The sequence below is a fragment of the Heteronotia binoei genome, chromosome 21, assembly GCF_032191835.1.
Source record: "Heteronotia binoei isolate CCM8104 ecotype False Entrance Well chromosome 21, APGP_CSIRO_Hbin_v1, whole genome shotgun sequence".
Taxonomy (NCBI): Eukaryota; Metazoa; Chordata; class Lepidosauria; order Squamata; family Gekkonidae; genus Heteronotia; species Heteronotia binoei.
The window spans coordinates 129,960,583-129,979,248 of record NC_083243.1 but is presented as its reverse complement, the minus strand read 5'-3'; positions in this window follow the sequence as shown (position 1 = coordinate 129,979,248).

Genomic DNA, 18,666 nt, shown 5'->3' with positions numbered 1-18,666 from the left:
TCAGAACTGTGTCCTGCCAAATGTTTTCCTGCCAAATGTTAACCACATGTTTATTATACTGTGAGAGGGGGGAGAAATGATGCTCTTAGGCAGGCCTTGGATTCAACGGGAGCTCACAGGAGCACAGCTCCTGGACCTTTCTGAGAGTTCCACCTCCTCCTTCCCACCTTGTCCATTGAATAGTAGGCGCAGCTGCATAGCAATCCCTGTATGAGTTCCACAACCTATTTTTCTACAAAATGACCCCTGCTCTTAGGTGACTCTTCAAGCTGCATTTTTATTGTACCTATATATTGTGAAGCTCCCTCTCATGGATTGCTGCCTTGACATGGCGAGGGGGCGTGCATGGTTCAATGAGGTTGTGGCCTATGCCATGGAGGCCACCCAAGATGGACAGGCCACAGCAGAGAAAATCTAGACAAAATGCAATCCACTGGAGACGGAAATAGCAACCCACTCCAGTATCCTTGCCAAGAAAACCCCATGGACAGTAACAAAAGGCTAAAAGATATGATGCCAGAAGATGAGCCCCTCAGGTTAGAAGGTGTCCACTATGCTACTGGGGAAGAGTGGAGAGCAAATACAAGTAACCCCAGAAAGAATGAAGCAATTGGAAGTTCAGCTGTGGATATGTATGGGGGTGAAAGGAAAGTTTGATGCTGCAAATAACATAGGAACCTGGAATGTAAGATATGCAGAATACATCATACAAAATGCCAGCCTGGATGAAGCACAAGTCAGAATTAAGGTTGCCGGAAAATAATCAACAACCTCAGATATGCAGATGATACCACTCTAATGTCAAAAAGTGAATGCCTCTTGCTGAGGATGAAAGGAGAGAGCAAAAAGATGGTTTGAAACTCAGCATCAAAGAAACTAAGTTCATGGCATCTGGCTACATCACTCTTTGGCAAATAGAAGGGAAGTAATGGCAGACTTCACATTCTTGGGATCCAAGATCACTGTAGAGTGTAGTCAGTGACTGCAGCCATGAAATTAAAAGATAATATATCCTTCAAAAAACATCACCAGTTGAATTATCACTCACAAACAAAAAATGTGTAAACAAACATTTAATGCACAGTTTATAATAAGCCCATACAGCAAAATAATAGAACGAACACCTACAAGACGCTCCCCCAGACTGTTTTCTATATTCATATCTCAGAGGCATTCTGCAAACTTCTCCCCCAGACTGTTTTCTATATTCATATCTCAGAGGCATTCTGCAAACTTCTCATAAAGAGATCAAAAGACCGTATTTCCTGGATTTCCTACGGTTTCATTGGTTTTACCCTTCATCAGTCTTCTCTCAATGCTGTTTTAACTGGAGCCACAGTACAAAGAATTCAATTACGAATCAACATGTACAAGTCTCTGCTACCAGTAGCAGAGACTTGAGCATGTACCCGTTGATCCATGATTGAATTCTTTGTACTGTGGTTCCAGTTAAAACAGCATTGAGAGAAGGATGACGAAGGGTAAAACCATTGAAACCATATGAAATCCAGGAAATATGGCCTTTTGATCTCTTTGTGAGAAGTTGTGCAGAACGACGCCCCTGTCTCCACCTAGATTCTGAACTGCAAAAAGAGGCTGAAGGCAGTGCCTCTGATATGTGAATTTAGAAAACAGTCTGGGGGAGCATTGTGTGGATGTTCGTTCTATTATTTTGCTGTATGGACTTATTATAAACTGTGCATTAAATGTTTGTTTATGCACTTTTTGTGTGTGAGTGATAATTCAACCGGTGAGGTTTTGAAGGATATATTGTGCTTAATACACAGGTACCTGTGCTATTGTACGAAATTAAAAAACACCTGCTCCTTGGGAGGAAAGCTATGGCAAACCTAGGCAGTATAATAAAAATTAGAGACATCACACTGCTGACAAAAGTCTGTATTGTCAAAGTGGTAACTGGACAAAAGCCCGCAGGAAAAAAGCTGACAGAAAAAACCATGGTCATAAATGCTCACAGAAAAAAGCCCACATGGCAAAATGCCCACATTAAAAAGCCCACATGGAAAAAAGCCCACACAGACAAAGCCCATAAAGAAAAAAGCCCACATGGAGAGAAGCCCACATGAGAAAATACTATTTAAAGCACCATAGATATTTATAATTGTGGATAACCATTCACCTCCATTTATGAGAATGAACAGGTATTACCTGTATTTTATGTTGTTATTTTAGGATTAAAATATGTCATATTTACATGGAACAGTTTGTGTTGTGATTTTATCAAGTACAATTAAACACTACGGGGCGCTGCTAGGTGCTCCTTCCCCACAAATCTTAGCTTCCTGGGTCACAGACCTGGGAATCTGAGAGTGGGTGGACAGCGCGTCAGCGGGGCTCTCCTCCAAGTGCAGCTTCCCGTCCAAGGGAAGCCAGGCTCAGAGGAGAATGCACCCCGCCTAGCTGCTCTTGCCTTGAAAGCAAGAGCATAGCAAGCTAAGTGACAGCACAGTATATTATGGAATGAAACAAGCAACAGCAACTGTATATAGAAATAATAAAGAATTTATAAACAAATCTTGAAAAATCTCTGTTTGTTTTTTAATGATACCACATACACAGTACAAAAATATATTTCAAAGAGGAATAGGTTCCACAGCAGGAATATTTTCCATCCAATTTCATCAAAGAAAGTCCAGTTCATATGCAGAAATGTTCATAAGAAACATACAAACAATCGCAGTCCTTCACAATTTTACTGCGTGGAATCCAGTTCCCTTAAAAATAGTGCCGTCAAAGGCTTCTTTCTCCTTACGTGCCAGTCAACTAATGGATCATGTTTCACAAAATGATAGAGCAGCTGAGCGGTTATCTAACTGTGTTTTAACTGTATTTTATTGTATTAATTGTATTTTATTGTAATCATGGTATACACCATGTCTTGTGAGCCGCCCTGAGCCTGCCTTGGTGGGGAGGGCAGGATATAAATAAAAGTTTATTATTATTCTTTCCTCCAACCTCAGCTTCCCTTGCAGGGGAAGCCAAAGCTCAGAGGAGAAGAGTGTGCCTGGCCCCACTGAGTGGCTGAGTGGGGTGCCTTCTTCTCCTCCATGCTCCACTTCCCTTGCAAGAAGCAGGAGGAGGAGAATCCACCCAGCCCTGCCTGCTCTTGCAAGGGAAACCAAGCTCGGAGGAGAATGCCCACAAGTGTGCTCTCTGAGGTGCTCCAAAACTGCTCTAAGATGGGCAGTCTCAAATTGGCTCCAAGAGTGTGGGCGTAGCTCACCCAGAACCTTCCTGCACTCCCCTGCCATGCTGCCCACCTGCCCTCCTTGCAGGTGGGGATGGGGTGGCGGGGTAGGTGCGGTGGGGGGTATAGGGGCAGGTGCTGGCCTGGGGTACCAGAAGCCCTAGTGCTGGGCCTGCTTGCCACAAATTAATACTGACTAATACACAGGCAGGTTACCTAGAGGTGAAAAAGAGGAAATATGAGGCACTACATGACATGGTTTCCACTTCTATGCAGCAATATGAGCAGGTGGAATATAAATTTAATTACTTAAGGAGACTGGCTAATTTGCAATGAAGAGTTATATGAGTTATTATTATTGTTGCTACTGTTCTTAAATAATTGTTGCTTTTACTATTAGGGTTAGGTAGTCTTTTGTCATGATCATTGGATGTACGACAATGAATTTGTTAAAATACATGTAAAGAGAATTGAGCTAGGAAATTGACTTATTTTAATGTTATCTTATGGTTTTGTTATCTTATAGCTTTAATTTTTAATAACAAAATAAGTAAATAATATTAATTATTTGAAAAATTTTAAGCCATATAATTGTTCAAAAGCTGTGAATACTAGACAGTACTTTAGAAATTACTTCATACCAACATTGAAAAGGTTGGCAAATAGCAAATTAATTCAAAGTATTTAATTTTATTTGAAAATATTTCTATATAAAGTTTAATTTCTGTTATTATTGTTGTTTTTCCTTCTTAAAGTTCATTGATAACAAAATGGTCACTTTTATTTCCTGTATTTTCCCTTCCAAACCTTTACACTCAAGAGCATTAAAACCCTCTTCATACAGGCCATTTTTGTTTAGTAATTAATTAATATACTAATAACATAGCAAAATTATTATACTTGATAAAATCACAACACAAATTGTTACATGTGAATATGACATATTTTAATCCTAAAATAACAACATAAAATATAGGTAATACCTGTTCAATCTCATAAATGGAGATGAATGGTTATCCACAATTATAAATACAGTATCTATGGAGCTTCAAATGGTATTTTCCCATATGAGATTCCTTTCGTGTGGACTTTTTTCTGTGTGGGCTTTTCCCCATGAAGGCTTATTTCCATGTGGGCATTTTTCTGTGTGGGCATTTTTCTCATGTGGGGATCTTTCCATGAGGGCTTCTTTCTGTGTGGGCTTTTTTCCACATGGGCAATTTTTCATGTGGGCATATTTCCAAGTGGGCTTTTTTCCTGTGGGCTTTTTTCATGGAACCAGTCAAAGCAATGGTATCCTCAGTAGTAATGTATGGCTGTGAGAGTTGGACCATAAGGAAGGCCAAGTACCAAAGAATAGATGCTTCTGAACTGTGATGCTGGAGAAGACTTTTGAGAGTCCCTTGGACAGCAAGGAGATCAAATCAGTCAATCCTAAAGGAAATCAACTGTTCCCTGGAAGGTCAGATACTGAAGCTGAAGTTCAAATACTTTGGCCACCAAATGATAAGGTAGCACTCACTGGAGAAGACCCTGATGCTGGGAAAGATTTAAGGTAAATGAAGAAGGGGATGGCAAAAGATGAGATGGTTAAACAGTGTTATTGATGCAATGAACATGAATTTGAGTAAACTTAGGAGGACAGTGGAAGATAGAAGGGCTTGGTGTGATGTGGTCCATGGGGACACAAAGAGTTGGACTTGACTGTGCGACTGAACAACAACAACAATTCTGTGAAGGGGGGGGATGATGCTCATTTGCTTTGTAGTTTTAGTGCTGACATTTTGTAGCCCGTAACTTATCTAGTTGCCAAGGAGACAGAGCTCTGGAGCCTGGAATGGAATGGAATAATGCTCCCACAACTGGGATATGTGATCAGCCTTGGAAGTGTAAGGGGAAGGAACTGTGGTGTCTGCTACTGATCTACAATCAGGTTTGTGAAAAGATGGGAGGTGTGGAGGAGCACCATTTGCCTGCATTGTTTGACTATTTTATCACTGTCTGTAACTGTTAGTTTCATTCCTTGCAAAACCCAGTTTAACTCTTGTATCAAAATGAATAAACTCTACATATGTTTTCATAAGAGGGAGTATGCTTGGTTGATACCTGGTCAATCCTGACACATAGATTACAGCAAAGCTTTTGACTGTATGGATCATGAAAAGCTATAGTTGGTTTTTAAAGAAATGGATGTTCCACAACATATGATTTTTTGATACTCAACCTCTGGACAAGAGGCTACTATTATGCCAGAATATGGAGAAACAGTATGGTTTTCAATTGGGAAAAGTGTCAGACAAGGATGTGTTTTATCTCCTTCTTCAATCTATATGCAGAATATACCATTAGGAAAACTAGATTAGATTTTGATGAAAGAACAGTGAAAATTGATAGAAGTAACATTAAGAATTAAAAATTAACAACAATGTAGATGACACTACATTACTGGCAGAAAATACTGAAGGACTTGAAACGACTATTGCTGAAGGTTAAAGCAGGAAGTGTCAAAGCAGAATTACAGCTGAACATCTAGAAGACAAAAGTAATGACTGCTGGAGAATTACACAACTTCAGAGGTGACAATGAAGATATAAAAAATGTTCAATATTTTCTATTCCTTGACTCCATCATCAACCAAAAGGGAGACTGCAACCAAGAGCCGCCCTGAGCCATTTTATGGGAAGGGCGGGATATAAGTCATAGAATAAATAAATAATAAAATAAATAAAAAATTGGAAAGATATTGAGACTGGAAACGGCAGCCATGAATGAGCTAGAAAAGATTATTTAGGGATGTGTCTCTGGCAACCAAGATCAAATTAATTCATGCCATGGAAGAAGAAGAAGAAGAAGAAGAAGAAGAAGAAGAAGAAGAAGAAGAAGAAGAAGAAGAAGAAGAAGAAGAAGAAGAAGAAGAAGAAGAAGAAGAAGAAGATGGATTTATACCCCACCCCTAAACTCAGAGTCTCAGAGCGGCTTACAATCACCTTTTCCTTACTCTCCTCCCAACAGACACACTGTGAGATATGGGCTGAGAGAGTGTTTTTGAGAGCTGTAATCCATGAGTCAGTCTGCACTAAAATAATGATGCAAGCTCAAATGCAGGCAGTGGTCAGATATCAAAATCAAGCAGAGGTAGAAGAATGAGGGTTGCTAAACTGAGGTTGGCAACTTGCAGAAAATGTACAGGGGATCCAATCAGTTCTGGCATCCCCCACATTATGACTGGGGGTTTACCATAAAGTTCTGGGTGAATGCTAGAGCATCTCCATGATACACTGATGTCGCTTCTAGTCTATGCTGGAAGTGACATTGTGACATTGTGACACCATTGAATGGTAGATGGTGATGGGGAATGGGAAACCTAGGCTGTATTGAGAGTCTTTTCTCCAGCAGAATCTGCATGTAACTGACAAGCAGCTCAAAATAAAGGCCCATCATGGGGGCCCCATGGAAATTTCCATTGGCTCCTTCATTTAACTGATATCAGCAAATCTCACTGTAATCTGGATCTGCATGTATAAATAATTTAGTACCTGCCCAAAGCAGCTGACAAAACAAAAAACAATAACAAAATATTAAAAGATATTAATTAAAATCCAGCATTAAAAAGCTGCAGCCTAGTTTAGATGTGTGTATATTTATCATGCAAAAGAGAGTCTTTTACTTTGAATTGCAAAGCTCAGACATCTATGTGTTAAGAAAACCTGAGTTTTCTCCCAAAGCTTTAGCTGAAGCTTCGTTAGATTCTACATATCTCTTAATTTGTATCCCATGATGCTAATTAATGTTAGCCTAAGCAAAACTTCTGTGCACTCTTAAGATGAAGACTGAGAACACACAAAGACCTAGTACTTATTACTATTCACTAACTGTGTGATACCCCTTCCTATGGATATCCCATGAAGCACAAACATACTTTAGGAGCACTTTTACTAAATTGTTTAGCATCCAAGAGTAAGTATGATTCTTCTCACCCTGATCACTCTCTTTTTAAGTGATAATTCATGAATTTATTATTGAGTTTATAAATTAATAAATTTAAGTATTAATGGTTTTATTAGTTCTCCTAGGACAAGTTTCCTCCCCCAGCAAACTCACATATACTTATTATACATGCTGATGAAGCACCAAACCGTTTAGAGGCTGCTGAGTGTACTGCACTGTTGTACCACAGTGATGTAGCAGCACAATGGAAACATGACATCTGTGTAGAATAGGAATGTTGCCTTACCAGGCTATCTCTTGATATGCTCCCTGCCCAACTATTCCAATTGTTCTCAATTCCAACACATGGCAATGACCATCAGCACATACACAGGCACAATTTTTAGCTATATTTCTGGTACGTAAATGTTCTCAGGGAGTCTTTGAGACTTAAACCACTAGTAATTGAGAGAATATGTAATGGCTGATGTGGCTTGTGCCCAAAGCAGCTAACATATCACCCTTCCCTCTCCCCCAGCAATGTTTTATACAGTATGCATGACATTCTATATTCACATTTGGGGAGGGACGGTGGCTCAGTGGTAGAGCATCTGCTTGGGAAGCAGAAGGTTCCAGGTTCAATCCCTGGCATCTCCAAAAAAGGGTCTCGGCAAATAGGTGTGAAAAACCTCAGTTTGAGACCCTGGAGAGCCACTGCCAGTCTGAGAAGGCAATACTGACTTTGATGGACCAAGGGTCTGATTCAGTATAAAGCGGCTTCATATGTTCATTAGACATTCAGCTTGCAAAGTTCCCCATTGAAGTGCATTGTGGGTGTAGAAATTTGCAACACATTTATATCCATTTTTACCTTTTACGTTTCTAACAGTTATCAGGAAAAATCATAATTTGTAGATTTGGTTATAAGTGACATGATTTTTGAATTCACTACATATGTGCTGTATGTTCATGCATGCATCTGTATTAGCCATTGATAACAACTGACAAATGTATTTTGGGTCAACCCTGACCTGGATAGCCCAATAGATAGATCCCAGTAGGCAGCCGTGTTGGTCTGAAGCAATAGAACAAAGCAGTAGACAAGTTCACCTTTAAGGCCAACTAAGTTTTATTCAGAATGTAAGCTTTCATATGCTCTTAAGCAGACTTCATCAGACAAGTTGGAATGGAAGCAGAAATTCTTAATATAAGTGGGCAGTGTGAAAACATTCCCATGATTCCATACTGCCCACTTATGTTAAGAATTTCTGCTTCCATTCCCACTTGTCTGATGAAGTCTGCTTAAGAGCATACGAAAGCTTACATTCTGAATAAAATTTAGTTGGTCTTAAAGGTGCACTTGTCTACTGCTTTGTTCTGGATAGCCCAAGATAGTCCAATCTCATCATATTTCAGAAGCTCAGAAGGGCCCTGGTTTGTATTTGGATGGGAGAACATCAAGGAAGTCCAGAGGCAGGCAATGGCAAACCACCTTTGAAGATCTCTTGCCTTGAAAACCCTACAGGGTTGCCACAAGCCAGCTGTGACTTGACAACACTTTCCACCACCAGCATTTTGAGTCCCTCTGTTTAAATGCTTAAATGAATCAGGCAAACCACCTGCACAAGAGATATGCATGTACTTCTGTGTGGATTTGTGAAACAAGGCAGTTACATGCACTGTCAGGGGACTGAATTAATCCTGTGGAATGTACTGATAGTCCCAGGAGTAGTTTGGATATGGTGAAAACTTTGGCAGAAAGAACACAAGTGTTCAAGGATCAGAAGCAAGCAATCAGGTGCTCCCAAGAGCACATGCAATCAGACCATGGAACAGTAGCCAACATTGGTATACAGTACATAGCTCTGTTAACTCCATTCTCAGTCACATTCAATATTCTCAATTGTCAATGAATTTTTATTTGCAGAACTAAACAACATGAGGCTGTGCATGTATAAGTGAAGCCACTTTTGGACCTATGTTCAAATACTTATTTTGAGGAGAAACTCCATGTCCAAATCCTGACAATCTGTGCTCACAACTCATTATCTCATACTGTACACTGCCAAATTGTCAATTATAATTGCTCTTTGAAGAAAAAAAGCTCCAGCAAATTGTAGAACACATTGACACACATACAATTATACAGATGTCCAGAATATTAGCATTTGTTTTAGTCATAAGAGAAAAAATTGTTATGCAAGAAGATCAATTTGTATCTTCTACATTGCTAAAAGTTATGATTGGAAAAAAATGGGAGATGTGGATCTATTGATTTTGGCAGTAGTTCACCAAAAATTGCTGTGGACAAAAGAATGACATTCATGGAAGTAGAATTTACCACAATCCAAAACAATCCCCAGAACGCTGCTCTTGAGGAACAAGTCTGCTCTGGTTGGGGGAACTAGTAAAAACTGCCCCCCTGGTGCATATGAAAAATGTAGGTAGGATCCAACCCCCACTCAAGCCCCCCCCCCACTCCAAAGACAAGCGCACCCAAAATGAAGAAGGCAGAGGGACAAGTGAAGGAGCCAGCAAAGGGCAGCTCAGCAGCTGCAACCCCACAGGAAGAAGAGATCATCGTCATCGACAAGTTGGGGGAAGAATTCTGAGAAGAAGAGCCGGCGGGAAACGGGAGCAACCTGCACTGAGTGATGCGGAGCAGCAGGTTGTGGAACTAACGGCACCACTGAGGGTAAGAATTACAGGGACTTTGTTTTTCATCCCACTAACTTTACTGAACCCTAACCTTAAACGTTTTATACATGCCCGAGCATTACTAGATTCTGGGTGCACCAGAGACATAATCACCCCCAAACTAGTAGAGGCTACTAAGAGTCTCTTGCAACATCCCATCCAGTTTGAGCAGATGGATGGAACAGTGATGAAGGGGGAGCCCTGCACGGAACAAACCCAAGGGGTGCCGGCAGGGATAGAAGATGGAGATTTTTGTTGTGGCCCCCTCATCATCTTTTGACATCGTCTTAGAGGTGGGGTGACTGGCTAAACATGAGCCTAACATCAGATAGGGGGATCAAATCATAGACTTTAGAGACTTGGTGTGCGAGCCCCACAAGTGGAATGAGCCCCACAAAGAGAAACTATGCCTCACCATAGAGGAAGTGAGATCAATCCCAAAGGAATATCACAACTTAAAACAAGTGTTTAGTGAAGAATAAGCTAACGAGCTTTCCCCCCACCGGGACACTGATTGTGCCATAGAATTAATACCAGGGCAGAACCTCCCCAGAGCAAAAATATATTTCATGGGGTGGGCCGAAAAGGCAGAGCTCCACAAGTTTTTAGATAAGAACCTAAAACACGGTTTCATCCAGCTGACCACTGCCCCTCATGCTGCCCCAGTGCTCTTTAAGAAGAAAAAGGACGGGGGGCTGAGACGATGCACAGATTTTAGGGTGACTAATACTATTTCGGCATCCAATGCGTACTCCATACCCCTCATAAAAGACCTATTAAGCACTGTTTCAGAGGGAAAGATTTTTACCAAGCTGGTTCTGCGGGATGCCTACTTCCGGGTGCGCATCAAAGAGGGGATGAATGGAAAATGGCGTTTAACACGCCGATGGGACAATTTGAATACTTAGTCATGCCATTCAGCTTCCAGGGGAGCCCTGTAAGGTCTTCATGAACTTCATAAACGAGGTGCTGCGGAAGTATTTGTACCATGGGGTAGTGGTGTACCTGGATGATATAATTATTTATTCAAAAGACCTCCCCTCGCACGTGAGATTAGTGAGGGAAGTATTGGCAACCCTCTATGAGAACCAACTGTATGCAAAACTATCTAAGTGTGAGTTCCATAAGACAGAACTGGATTACCTGGGCTACAGAGTGTCAGGAAGGGATTGGCGATGGACCCAGCCAATATACAAGCTGTGTTGGATTGGGAACCCCTGAGGACACGTAGAAGCTACAATCCTTCATTGGATTTGCAAATTTTAATCGTAGTTTTATACAGGGGTTCACCCACACAATGCTTCCTCTGATGGACCTCCTTAAAATGAAAGGGAAAGGTCCCAAGGCCAAGCAGCCAGGAGCCAAACTGAAATGGACAGAAAGTTGCCAAGAGGCGTTCAATAAATTAAAGAGACTATTCACCAATGGACCCATCCTGATCCACCCCAATGAATTAAAACCCTTTGTGGTTCAATGTGACACCAGCAATGTCGCTGTGGGGGCAATTCTAATGCAACCAGATGGGGGGGGGTCCCTAAAGCCCTGTGTTTACATCTTCAAAAAATTTTCCCAAGACCAAAGGAACTGGTTAGTGTGGGACAAAGAGGCTTTTGCGGTAATGTTCGTGTTAAAGACATGGAGGTCATGGCTCGAAGGAGTGAAGGTCCCGTTTGAGATATGGACAGACCACAAAAATGTGGAGGCCCTAATGGGGCATTGGAAACTAACAGAAACAAATCCAGTGGGCGGGGTTCTTCACCAAATTCTATTTCAAGCTAAAACACATACCGGGATCTAAACTTTTTAACAGACGCTCTATCTTGCTTTCCCCAGCACAACAGCCAAAGAGAGAAGGTGATTGATTCGGTAATGGCCCCCTGCCACTTGAGGGGAGTTGTGACCACCTACTCACAGTCAAAGCGCGAAGTGATCGAAGAGCAATGGGAGAAGAAACTGAGTAAAGAGGTAGAAAAGGAATGAGATGCAAAACTGGAGGGGGTGAAAAGAGGGGAGGGAGGCTTTTGGTACAAAGACAATAAACTATACGTACCAGAGAGCCTCAGAAAAGAAGTACTGCAATCCTGCCATGATAACAAGATAGCAGGTCATTTTGGGTGTGTCAAAACCCTGCACCTAGTGAATAGGCAATTTTGGTGGCCACTCATGAAAATGGACATATCTGAGTATGTGGCCTCATGCCCAATTTGTCTAATGGCAAAATGGCGAGGAGGAAAACCACTGGGATTATTACACCTACTAGAGACAGCAGCCCGACCCTGGTCGGTGGTGTCGCTGGACTTTATCGTGGAGCTTTATCGTGGAGTCTAATGGCAAAATGGCGAGGAGGAAAACCACTGGGATTATTACACCTACTAGAGACAGCAGCCCGACCCTGGTCGGTGGTGTTGCTAGACTTTATCGTGGAGCTCCCTCCCTCCCAGGGAAAAACCAGAATTCTTGTAGTAGTGGACACCTTTTCTAAACAAGCGCACTTTATCCCATGCTCCCAAATACCGATGGCTAAGGAACTAGTCCAATTATTCTTTCAACTCGTGGTGAAATTACACTTCTTCCCAGAAAAATTGATTAGTGACAGAGGAATACAATTTGCTGCCAACTTCTGGTGGGAGTTCTGTAAATTAACCAGTATTGAGCAGGGACTGAGCTCCGCGTATCACCCTCAGACAGACAGACAGACCAAAAGAGTGAACACGTTGCTGGAGCAATATTTAAGGTGTTATGTGAACTACCAGCAGTCGAATTGGGCAGAGTTGCTCCCCTTTGCAGAATATGGTTATAATAACAGCATGCATAGCTCCACCAAATCTTCCCCCTTCCTAGTGGTGAATGGCTATGAAGGGAAGCCCTTCCCCCAGTTACCAGGAGGAATGACAGCAAAAAGCCCATCCACCTTCAAGCAATGGTGGGGGAAATTGGGGAAGGCCTGGAGTAACATCCAGGAAAACTTGGAACTAGCCAAAGAGACATACAAAAAACATTATGATAAGCATCACTCACCCGCTTGGGACTTTAAAGTGGGAGATACAGTGTTTCTATCCACCAAGAACTTGCCGTTACCACAAACGTCTAAAAAACTGGCCTACAAATTCTTGGGACCATTTCGTCTAAAACGTGTGATCAACAAAATGACTGTAGAACTAGGATTGACAAAATTGTTTAGTAAGATACACCCAATTTTTCATTGCTGCTTACTTCTGGCACCCTAGACCAACAGAGCTGGATCTGATCCTGGTGGGAGATCAGAATCACCATGAAGTAAAAGAAATCTTAGATGCTAAGCTGAAGCGGGGTGTGTTATACTTTCTGATTAGGTGGAAACATTTCTCAGTGGCCCATGATGAATGAGTAATAAGTTCAAATGTGAGGGCCCCAGCATTAATTAAACAATTCTATGGTAAATATCCATCAAAGCCCAGAAGGGAGGCTTACTGGAAATGATTGTCTGTGACTATAAAACTGTAGACCTTCCTGAAATTGGGGCTCCCAGATTCGTTTAGACATGAGTCTGATCTGGGGTCCATGTACATGTTAAATAAATGTCTGTTTCTTCCTGATTTTGCCTGTGGCCTCGTTTCTGCCTGACCACCAGCAGCTAAGGTTGCTGCTACATTGGTACCTCAAAGTGGCCTCCCCCGGTTTCACACAGACAACCCTTATCTGTTCACAAAGAAGTGTGAGAATGTTTCTGATGCTTTCAATAGCCTAAGATGCCTTAGTAATAAATAGATAGTTGCTTAGTAATCTTTGAACCCGTGACTCAAGTATGCATCTGTAATGTAACCTTTGATAATATCCTATATAGCAACTGTGTAACTGTTGGTACGCCATTACTCGCAAGGCTCATGTCCTTGGTAAAGCTCCTGAATTTCTTGCAATAAACATATCTTTTGATTCAAAACCAAAGGGCTCTGTTATTGTGAAATATCTGCGCTTGACAGATGGCTTGCTGCTGAACTATGACAGACATCCTAATCTATTGGTGTGTTCATACTACACTAAATAATGTGTTTTACATCCAGATTTTTACTGTGTAAGAATAGCAAAATCCGGTTGAAAAATATTTATTTATTTATTTATTATTTATTTAGAATTTATATCCTGCCCTTCCCACAAGTGGCTCAGGGCGGAAATACATTATTTAGTGTAGTGTGAACGCATCATATGTGATTTCACCTTAGTTTGGAGAAGCAAAAGGGGAGCTGTTGTAGAACAGATCCTTCCCAAACTGAAAGGACAGTATGGAAAACACTGGGTATTGGTTAAAGAGCCTACCTATAATTCCTGCAATGTTGCCCCAGTTTCCTGGAAAGTCAACACTGATATGAAATGAGTTGTAGCAGGTGTAGTCCATGAGTCCTCACATTGTCCTATTGGCATTGGCACTTCTGCAGCTCTTGTGTCTCAAGTATAACATAAGAAGGAGCCCCAGATCCTAACAGAGCAACAGTAAAGGAGCTTGCTTCTCCAGTACAGCAATGAATGACTAGACTGAAACATGAAAACCTATTTAAATCTGTCTGCATCATTCTCAACTGAACTATATTTTGTTTCGATTATATATCTAGGTTATAGCATTAGTCTTCTTTGGAACAAAGATCATACTATTTATTTAATACACAAAATCATGTCATACAATTTGTTAAGAAAGAATATTTTATAGTTAAGAAGTTTTCAGTGAGGCAAGTCAGAGCTGAATTATATCTACCCATCATTAAAATAAATGGGCCATATATCTGTCCTGAGAGGGAAAGCAGCATGGGATAGCCCTATCTTGTTATACCTCAGAAGCTAAGTAGCATTGACACTTGGATGGGAGACCATCAAGGAAGACTCTGTAGAGGAAAGCAATGGCGAACCACCTCTGCTTCTCACTTGCCTTGAAAGGTCCTTGCTAGGGTCACTGTAAGTTGGCATGGCTTGACAACACTTAATACCAATACTCCCTCTAAGCCAGGGGCGGGGAACCTTTTTTCTGCCAAGGGTCATTTGGATATTTATAACATCATTTGTTTGTGGGCCATACAAAATTATCAACTTAAAAAACAGTGCTCCACTGAGAGAGAGCGATTCAGACTGGCAAAATTAATGTGAATAATTGTTTTTCTAATTGACGTCATGTGGGGAGAGCCTAATTTGGCACACACACATGGCTCGCTGCCCTAGGCAAATGTAGAAAATGCCCAGCAGGAACTCATTAGCATATTAGACCACATCCCCTAACATTAGTATATTAGGTCACACACTCATTAGCATACTAGGTCACACCATCTGGGATAATCAAGTGCAAACTGAACTGGTGGTAGCTGACTCCCACCCCCCACCCCTGCCACCCCTGCCTCCCTCCCTTCATGCAGAAACTGCAGCTGCTCCCAGCAGACCATTAAAGGCACCCATATACCCCAGCAGCAGTCCTTCACAATGCCTACCACTCAGGCTTCACAGAGAGAGGGGGAGAGGGAGGGGGGAGGGAGGAAGGAAGGAAGGAATCATAGAGTTGGAAGGTACCTCCAGGGTCATCTAGTCCAACCCTCTGCACAATGCAGGAAACTCACAAACACATCCCCCAAAATTCACAGGATCTTCATCGCTATCAGATGGCCATCTAGCCTCTGTTTAAAAACCTCCAAGGAAGGAGAGCCCACTACCTCCCGAGGAAGCCTGTTCCACTGAGGAATCGCTTTAACTGTCAGGAAGTTCTTCCTAATGTTGAGCTGGAAACTCTTCTGATTTAATTTCAACCCATTGGTTCTGGTCCTACCTTCTGGGGCCACAGAAAACAATTCCACACCATCCTCTATATGACAGCCCTTCAAGTACTTGAAGATCGTGATCATATCACCTCTCAGCCGCCTCCTCTCCAGGCTAAACAGGCCCAGCTCCTTCAACCTTTCCTCATAGGACTTGGACTCCAAACCCCTCACCATCTTCATTGCCCTCCTCTGGATCTGTTCCAGCTTGTATATATCCTTCTTAAAATGTGGTGCCCAAAACTGAACACAATACTCTAGGTGAGATCTTACCAGAGCAAAGTAAAGCGATACCATCACATCATGTGATCTGGACACTATGCTTCTGTTGATACAGCCCAAAATTGCATTTGCCTTTTTAGTCACCTGCCAATTTAATAAGCATTCCCTCTATTCCTTCATCCATATCGTTTATAAAGATGTTGAACAAAACAGGTCCCAGAACAGATCCTTGAGGCACTCCACTTGTCACTCCTCTCCAAGAGGATGAGGAAACATTCACAAGCACTCTTTGGGTGCGATCTGTCAACCAGTTACAGATCCACCTAATGGTAACAGGATCCAAACCACATTTTACCACCTTGTCAACAAGAAAAGACGACGACGACATTGGATTTATATTCTGCTCTCCACTCAGAGTCTCAGAGCTGCTCATAATCTCCTTTATCTTCCTCCCCCACAACAAACACCCTGTGAGATGGGTGGGGCTGAGAGGACTCTCATTGCAGCTGCCCTTTCAAGGACAACCTCTGCCTTTTCAAGGACAACCTCTGCCAGCTGACCCAAAGCCATTTCAGCAGGTGCAAGTGGAGGAGTGGGGAATCAAACCTGGTTCTCCGAGATAAGAGTTCGTTCACTTAACCACTACACCAAACTGACTCTCTAGTATGTGGAACCTTATCAAAAGCCTTACTGAAATCAAGATATACGATATCTACAGCATTCCCCTGATCCAGCAAGATAGTCGCTTTCTCAAAAAAGGAGATCAGGTTAGTCTGACATGACTTGTTATTGAGAAACCCAATGGAAGGAAGGAAGGAAGGAAGGAAGGAAGGAAGGAAGGAAGGAAGGAAGGAAGGAAGGAAGGAAGGGAGGGAGGGAGGGAGGGAGGGAGGGAGGGAGGAAGGAAGGAAGGAAGGAAGGAAGGAAGGAAGGAAGGAAGGAAGGAAGGAAGGAAGGAAGGAAGGGAAGGAGGAAGGGAAGGAGGAAGGAAGGGAGGGAGGGAGGGAGGAAGGAAGGGAAGGAGGAAGGGAGGGAGGAAGGAAGGAAGGAAGGAAGGAAGGAAGGAAGGAAGGAAGGAAGGAAGGAAGGAAGGAAGGAAGGAAGGAAGGAAGGAAAAGAAAATTATTTTTATTTATTTATTTAGATTTTTAGCCCACCCTTTCCATAGAGCAGGCTCAGAGCAAGTTATATCTTAAAACAATCAACAGTTTAAAAAAAACAATAAAAGACCAATTTAAAATATATAAAATCTAAAACTACAGAGTGACAATAGAGACTAAAATGGCAGGTTCTGACTCACAGACATCTATTGTCCAGGTCCAACAGATCTTATAGCACTGGGATGGAATGAAGAAGGGAGGCCGGTAACAAGGGACATCCACTGCCTCAGCTGAAAGTCTGTTGAAAGAGCTCTATTTTACAGGCCCTGCAGAATTGGAGCAGATCCCGCAGGGCCTGGATCTCCAAGGAGAGCTCATTCCACCAGGCAGGGGCCAGGGCTGAAAAGGCACTGGCCCTTGTCGAGGCCAGATGGACGTCACTGGGGCCAGGTATTACCAAAGGTTTGGGGGTCGCTGATCGTAAAGATCTACAGGGCTCATATAGGGAGAGGTGGTCCCTAAGGTATACTGGCCCCTGGCTATATAGGGCTTTAAAGGTAAGTACCAATACCTTGAACCAGATCTGGTACTCAATAGGTAGCCAGTGCAGTTCACACAGCACAGGATGGATCCGTGCCCGTACAGGCGACGATGTCAACATCCGTGCAGCAGTATTCTGCACCAGCTGGAGTTTCAAGACGAGGGTCAAGGGCAGACCCACATAGAGAGAGTTACAATAATCTAGCCTGGAAGTGACCATCACATGGGTCACTGTGGCCAGGTCGTGGGGAGTGAGATATGGGACCAAATGTCTGACCTGCCTCAAATGGAAAAAGGCCGATCTGGCAGTGGTGGTAACTTGATCCTCCATAGTCAGAGAGGCAACCAGGAATACCCCTCGATGTGGGCATCAATGAAGCCCCATCAAAGGATGGGAACCTGATCTCTGATCCCAGCCCCCTGTAACCTAGACACAGGACCTCGGTCTTCGATTTCAGCCAGTTCTGTTGCAAGCAACCAGCCACGGCTTGCAATGCCCTACTCAGTTCCTCCAGAGCCGAATTTGGGTGGCCATCCATCAGCAGATAGAGCTGGAAGTCATCTGCATATAGATGACGCCCGATACCTCTGGATAATCTGGGCAAGGGGATGCATGTAAATGTTAAATAACATCAGGAAAAGAACTGCTCCCTATGGCACACCACATTACAGTGGGTGCCGCTGGGAAAGTTCACCCCCAAGCACCACCCTCTGTCCCCCACCTTGGAGAAAGGAGACCAGCCATTGTATGGCTAGCCCCTGGATTCCTGCATGGGAAGAAGAAAAGGAAAGGAAATGGAGGGAAGAAAGGGTAATAAAGAAAAAAAGAAAGGGGAATAAATAGAAATAAAGAAATGGAGGGAAGAAATGGAAAGAATGGGAAATGAAGAAAGCGGAATTAAGGGAAACAAAGAAATGGGGGAGAAGAAAAAGAAAGAAAAGGAAATTAAGAAATCAGGGTGAAACTTACCTGAACTGTGACAGTGACTTTTCCAAGCCCTTCAGTGATCCTGGCCAGCCAACCAGGTCCCAGGGAGTCTGCTGTACAGTGCAGCTGAGCCCCATGGTCCTCGCCAGCCAGCCGGGCCCCAGGGAGGCCTCCACATGGCTTGGCTCAGCCCAGAAATCCCTGAGGGTCAGACCAAGTGATCTTGAGGATGGACTTTCCCCACTCCTGCTCTAAGCTGTGGAGTGCTGTGAGCAA